The following is a 7,321-nucleotide window of genomic DNA, read 5'->3' on the forward strand; positions in this document are numbered from 1 at the left end:
ATCACATCCCACAGAGCTGGAGTTACAGGCAGTTGTAAGCCAGCTGACAAGGATGTTAGGAACTGAATTCCAGTTCTTAAGGACTGAACCATCTCTCTACCCCATGTTGCTTATTTTGTTATTTTTTTTTTTTTTTGCATTTTCTTATTAACTTATTTATTTATTTTTTTTTTATTTTTAATATTTTTATTGCATATTTTCCTCAATTACATTTCCAATGCTATCCCTAAAGTCCCCCATAGCGCCCCCCACTTCCCTACCCACCCATTCCCATTCTTTTGGCCCTGGCATTCCCCTATATTGGGGCATATAAAGTTTGCAAGTCCAATGGGCCTCTCTTTCCAATGATGGCCGACTAGGCCATCTTTCGATACATATGCAGCTAGAGACAAGAGCTCCAGGGTTCTGGTTAGTACATCATGTTGTTCCAACAATAGGGTTGCAGATCCCTTTAGCTCCTTGGGTACTTTCTCTAGCTTCTCCATTGGGAGCCCTGTGATACATCCAATAGCTGACTGTGAGCATCCACTCCTGTGTTTGCTAGGCCCCGGCATCGTCTCACAAGAGACAGCTATATTTGGGTCCTTTCAGCAAAATCTTGCTAGTGTATTGAATGGTGTCAGCGTTTAGAAGCTGATTATGGGACGGATCCCTGGATACAGCAGTCTCTAAATGGTCCATCCTTTCATCACAGCTACAAACTTTGTCTCTGTAACTCCTTCCCTGGGTGTTTTGTTCCCAATTCTAAGAAGGTGCACAGTGTCCACACTTTGGTCTTCATTCTTCTTGAGTTTCATGCGTTTATCAAATTGTATCTTATATCTTGGGTATCCTAAGTTTTGGGCTAATATCCACTTATCAATGAATACATATTGTATGAGTTCTTTTGTGATTGTGTTACTTCACTCAAGATGATGCCCTCCAGGTCCATCCATTTGGCTAGGAATTTCATAAATTCATTCTTTTTAATAGCTGAGTAGTACTCCATTGTGTAAATGTACCATAATTTCTGTATCCATTCCTCTGTTGAGGGACATCTGGGTTCTTTCCAGCTTCTGGCTATTGTAAATAAGGCTGCTATGAACTTAGTGGAGCATGTGTCCTTTTTACCGGTTGGGACATCTTCTGGATATATGCCCAGGAGAGGTATTGCTGGATCCTCCGGTAGTACTATGTCCAATTTTCTGAGGAACCGCCAGACTGATTTCCAGAGTGGTTGTACAAGCTTGCAATCCCACCAACAATGGAGGAGTGTTCCTCTTTCTCCACATCCTCGCCAGCATCTGCTGTCACCTGAATTTTTGATCTTAGCCATTCTGACTGGTGTGAGGTGGAATCTCAGGGTTGTTTTGATTTGCATTTCCCTGATGATTAAGGATGTTGAACATTTTTTCAGGTGTTTCTCTGCCATTCGGTATTCCTCAGGTGAGAATTCTTTGTTCAGTTCTGAGCCCCATTTTTTAATGGGGTTATTTGACTTTCTGGAGTCCACCTTCTTGAGTTCTTTATATATATTGGATATTAGTCCCTTATCTGATTTAGGATAGGTGAAGATCCTTTCCCAATCTGTTGGTGGTTTTTTTGTCTTATTGATGGTGTCTTTAGCCTTGCAGAAGCTTTGTAGTTTCATGAGGTCCCACTTGTCAATTCTCGATCTTACAGCACAAGCCATTACTGTTCTATTCAGGAATTTTTCCCCTGTGCCCATATCTTCAAGGCTTTTCCCCACTTTCTCCTCTATAAGTTTCAGTGTCTCTGGTTTTATGTGAAGTTCCTTGATCCACTTAGACTTGACCTTAGTACAAGGAGATAGGAATGGATCGATTCGCATTCTTCTACATGTTAACAACCAGTTGTGCCAGCACCATTTGTTGAAAATGCTGTCTTTCTTCCACTGGATGTTTTTAGCTCCCTTGTCGAAGATCAAGTAACCATAGGTGTGTGGGTTCATTTCTGGGTCTTCAATTCTATTCCATTGGTCTATTTGTCTGTCACTATACCAGTACCATGCAGTTTTTATCACAATTGCTCTGTAGTAGAGCTTTAGGTCCGGCATGGTGATTCCACCAGAGGTTCTTTTATCCTTGAGAAGAGTTTTTGCTATCCTAGGTTTTTTGTTATTCCAGATGAATTTGCAGATTGCACTTTCTAATTCGTTGAAGAATTGAGTTGGAATTTTGATGGGGATTGCATTGAATCTGTAGATTGCTTTTGGCAAGATAGCCATTTTTACAATGTTGATCCTGCCAATCCATGAGCATGGGAGATCTTTCCATCTTCTGAGATCTTCTATAATTTCTTTCTTCAGGGACTTGAAGTTTTTATTATACAGATCTTTCACTTCCTTAGTTAGAGTCACGCCCAGATATTTTATATTATTTGTGACTATTGAGAAGGGTGTTGTTTCCCTAATTTCTTTCTCAGCCTGTTTATTCTTTGTGTAGAGAAAGGCCATTGATTTGTTTGAGTTAATTTTATATCCAGCTACTTCACCGAAGCTGTTTATCAGGCTTAGGAGTTCTCTGGTGGAATTTTTAGGGTCACTTATATATACTATCATATCATCTGCAAAAAGTGATATCTTGACTTCATCTTTTCCAATTTGTATCCCTTTGATCTCCTTTTGTTGTCGAATTGCTCTGGCTAGGACTTCAAGTACAATGTTGAATAGGTATGGAGAAAGTGGACAGCCTTGTCTAGTCCCTGATTTTAGAGGGATTGCTTCAAGCTTCTGACCATTTACTTTGATGTTGGCTACTGGTTTGCTGTAGATTGCTTTTATCATGTTTAGGTATGGGCCTTGAATTCCTGATCTTTCCAAGACTTTTATCATGAATGGATGTTGGATCTTGTCAAATGCTTTTTCCGCATCTAACGAGATGATCATGTGGTTTTTGTCTTTGAGTTTGTTTATATACTGGATTACGTTGATGGATTTCTGTATATTGAACCATCCCTGCATCCCTGGGATGAAACCTACTTGGTCAGGATGGATGATTGTTTTGATGTGTTCTTGGATTCGGTTAGCAAGAACTTTATTGAGGATTTTTGCATCAATATTCATAAGGGATATTGGTCTGAAGTTTTCTATCTTTGTTGGGTCTTTTTGTGGTTTAGGTATCAGAGTAATTGTGGCTTCATAGAATGAGTTGGGTAGAGTACCTTCTGTTTCTATTTTGTGGAATAGTTTGTGAAGAACTGGGATTAGATCTTCTTTGAAGGTCTGATAGAACTCTGCACTAAACCCATCTGGTCCTGGGCTTTTTTTAGTTGGGAGACTATTAATGACTGCTTCTATTTCTTTGGGGGATATAGGGCTGTTTAGATCATTAACCTGATCTTGATTCAACTTTGGTACCTGGTATCTGTCTAGGAACTTCTCCATTTCATCCAGGTTCTCCAGTTTTGTTGAGTATAGCCTTTGGTAGAAGGATCTGATGGTGTTTTGGATGTCTTCAGGATCTGTTGTTATGTCTCCTTTTTCATTTCTGATTTTGTTAATTAGGATGCTTTCCCTGTGCCCTCTAGTGAGTCTGGCTAAGGGTTTATCTATCTTGTTGATTTTCTCAAAGAACCAGCTCCTTGATTGGTTGATTCTTTGAATAGTTTTTCTTGTTTCCACTTGGTTGATTTCACCCCTGAGTTTGATTATTTCCTGCTGTCTACTCCTCTTGGGTGAATTTGCTTCCTTTTGTTCTAGTGCTTTTAGGTGTGTTGTCAAGCTGCTAATGTGTGCTCTCTCTAGTTTCCTTTTGGAGGCACTCAGAGCTATGAGTTTTCCTCTTAGAAATGCTTTCATTGCGTCCCATAAGTTTGGGTATGTTGTGGCTTCATTTTCATTGAACTCTAAAAAGTCCTTAATTTCTTTCTTTATTCCTTCCTTGACCAAGGTATCATTGAGAAGAGTGTTGTTCAGTTTCCACGTGAAGGTTGGCTTTCTATTATTTATTTTGTTATTGAAGATCAGCCTTAGTCCATGGTGATCTGATAGGATGCATGGGACAATTTCAATATTTTTATATCTGTTGAGGCCTGCTTTGTGACCAATTATGTGGTCAATTTTGGAGAAGGTACCATGAGGTGCTGAGAAGAAGGTATATCCTTTTGTTTTAGGATAGAATGTTCTGTAGATATCTGCCAGATCCATTTGATTCATAATTTCTCTTAGTTTCACTGTGTCCCTGTTTAGTTTCTGTTTCCATGATCTGTCCATTGGTGAAAGTGGTGTGTTGAAGTCTCCCACTATTATTGTATGAGGTGCAATGTGTGCTTTGAGATTTACTAAAATTTCTTTAATGAATGTGGCTGCCTTTGTATTTGGAGTATAGATATTCAGGATTGATAGTTCCTCTTGGAGGATTTTACCTTTGATGAGTATGAAGTGTCCCTCCCTGTCTTTTTTAATGACTTTGGGTTGGAAGTCAATCTTATCAGATATTAGAATGGCTACTCCAGCTTGTTTCTTCATGCCATTTGCTTGGAAAATTGTTTTCCAGCCTTTCATTCTGAGGTAGTGTCTATCTTTTTCTCTGAGATGAGTTTCCTGTAAGCAGCAAAATGTTGGGTCTTGTTTGTGTAGCCAGTTTGTTAGTCTATGTCTTTTTATCGGGGAGTTGAGTCCATTGATATTAAGAGATATTAAGGAAAAGTAATTGTTGTTTCCTGTTATTTTTGTTGTTAAAGTTGGCATTTTGTTCTGGTGGCTGTCTTCTTTTAGGTTTGTTGAGGGATTACCTTCTTGTTGTTTCTAGGGCGTGGTTCCTGTCCTTGTATTGGTTTTTTTCTGTTATTATCCTTTGAAGGGCTGGATTCGTGGAGAGATAATGTGTGAATTTGGTTTTGTCGTGGAATACTTTGGTTTCTCCATCTATGTTAATTGAGAGTTTGGCTGGGTATAGTAGCCTGGGCTGGAATTTGTGTTCTTTTAGTGTCTGTATAACATCCGTCCAGGATCTTCTGGCTTTCATAGTCTCTGGTGAAAAATCTGGCGTAATTCTGATAGGCTTGCCTTTATATGTTACTTGGCCTTTTTCTCTTACTGCTTTTAGTATTCTATCTTTATTTAGAGCATTTGTTGTTCTGATTATAATGTGTCGGGAGGTATTTCTTTTCTGGTCCAGTCTATTTGGAGTTCTGTAGGCTTCTTGTATGTTCATGGGCATCTCTTTCTTTAGGTTTGGGAAGTTTTCTTCTATAATTTTGTTGAAGATGTTTGCTGGTCCTTTGAGTTGAAAATCTTCATTCTCATCCACTCCTATTATCCGTAGGTTTGGTCTTCTCATTGTGTCCTGTATTTCTTGGATGTTTTGAGTTAGGATCTTTTTGCATTTTACATTTTCCTTGATTGTTGTGCCGATGTTCTCTATGGAATCTTCTGCACCTGAGATTCTCTCTTCCATCTCTTGTATTCTGTTTCTGATGCTCATATCTATGGTTCCAGATTTCTTTCCTAGGGTTTCTATCTCCAGTGTTGCCTCCTTTTGGGTTTTCTTTATTGTGTCTACTTCCCTTTTTAGGTCTAGTATGGTTTTGTTCATTTCCATCATCTGTTTGGATGTGTTTTCCTGTTTTTCTGTAAGGACTTCTACCTGTTTGATTATGTTATCCTGTTTTTCTTTAAGGATTTGTAACTCTTTAGCATTGTTCTCCTGCAATTCTTTAAGGGATTTTTGTCCTTCCTCTTTATTGTCTTCTGCCTGTTTAGCAGTGTTCTCCTGTATTTCTTTAAGTGTGTTATTAAAGTCCTTCTTGAAGTCCTCTATCATCATCAGGAGATATGCTTTTAAATCCGTGTCTAGCTTTTCCGGTGTGTTGGGGTGCCCTGGACTGGGCGAAGTGGGGGTGCTGGGTTCTGATGATGGTGAGTGGTCTTGGTTTCTGTTAGTAAGATTATTACGTTTACCTTTCGCCATCTGGTAATCTCTGGGGTTAGTTGTTATCGTTGTCACTGTTTAAAGATTGGAGCAGAAGCTGTGTTCCACTCACCAGCAGTCTCTAAATCCTGCGGCGGGGTCGTGGGTAGCTGACGGTACCCCGGTGCTGGTCCAGCCGGAAGAGGCCTGTGGTCCTACTCAGGCCGGTTTCTGCTTCCCTAACTAATGCAGTCTCAGGTCCCGCGCAATTGGATTGGAGCAGAAGCTGTGTTCCACTCACCAGCAGTCCCAAAATCCTGCGGCGGGGGTCGTGGGTCGCTGGCGGGTGTCAGGCAACCCTGCGCTCCCGCTACCCCGGCGCTGATCCGGCCGGATGAGGCCTGTGGTCCTACTCAGGCCGGTTTCTGCTTCCCTAACTAATCGCATATTTTGTTATAAATAACCTTTATTGGGTTTTGAAAGTTTCTTATTTGAGTTTTTACAAAAGAAAAGGTCAATTTTTTTTATTAATGAACTTGTGCCAATGGGTTGTGTTGACTTGTTCCTGAGTGCATATGTATCCACACATTTAGTGACCAAAGGCTGGCATGGGCTATCTTCTTCAATCATTTTCCACCTTTTCTTTTTTTGAGACAGAATCTCACATTTGAGTCAGTGACTGGAACCAATTTGGCAAGCCTTGGGAATCTACCCATCTCTGCCTTCCTACCCCTGAGTACGGGAACATCTGTGCCCAGATTTTTGTCCGGGTCCTGAGGATCCAAACTCATGCTTGTGCAGCAAGCCCTTTACCAAGTGAGCCATCTCCCGGCCCCTGGGAGTCCACTTTTGATAGTGAGTAAATTCAGATTGCACACACACCCTTTCAGATCTATCAAATGATCATATTATCTTTCCTCTTAATTTGCATTTATCACTACTTTGCCATGCGACAACAAACAGCCTGTTTTTACTTTCTACCTGCAAGACCCAGAACTCTAGTGATCTTGCAGCAGGCCATGGAGCAAAACCCCCCAGGCAATGATCTGAGCAACCTCAAGTTCACTTCAGGAAAAACTCAGCGCCTGAATGCTAGGGAGCCCCTCTATAACCAGTACCTGTCTGGTCATTTGCTTGTATTTTAATGCGAAATACTGACCCCCAATTGGCCCTAGGGATGAGAGAGTCTGCATATGCCCAGGAGACTTTATGTAACCTTGCTTTCAAGTGATCCCTTAAAGGTGCCTAAAGCCAACAGTTGGGCAGAGGAGAGAGGCAGGGCTCTTGGGTTCCAGGGCTGGGGGTGTGAGGAGACCATAAGGAGAGAGAAGAAGGTGGAGAGAGAAAGAAGCCTCCATAGAGTAGTTGAGTCATGCAAATATGGTCACGGGGGACTAGCCAATTGGAGTTAGGAGCTACCCAGATGGAACATGGCAAATTATAAATGGGTTTAATGAGGGGGAAATAGA

Source organism: Mus caroli, unplaced genomic scaffold, assembly GCF_978045245.1.
Source record: "Mus caroli unplaced genomic scaffold, Mus_caroli_1 scaffold_1, whole genome shotgun sequence".
In the NCBI taxonomy this organism is placed as follows: Eukaryota; Metazoa; Chordata; class Mammalia; order Rodentia; family Muridae; genus Mus; species Mus caroli.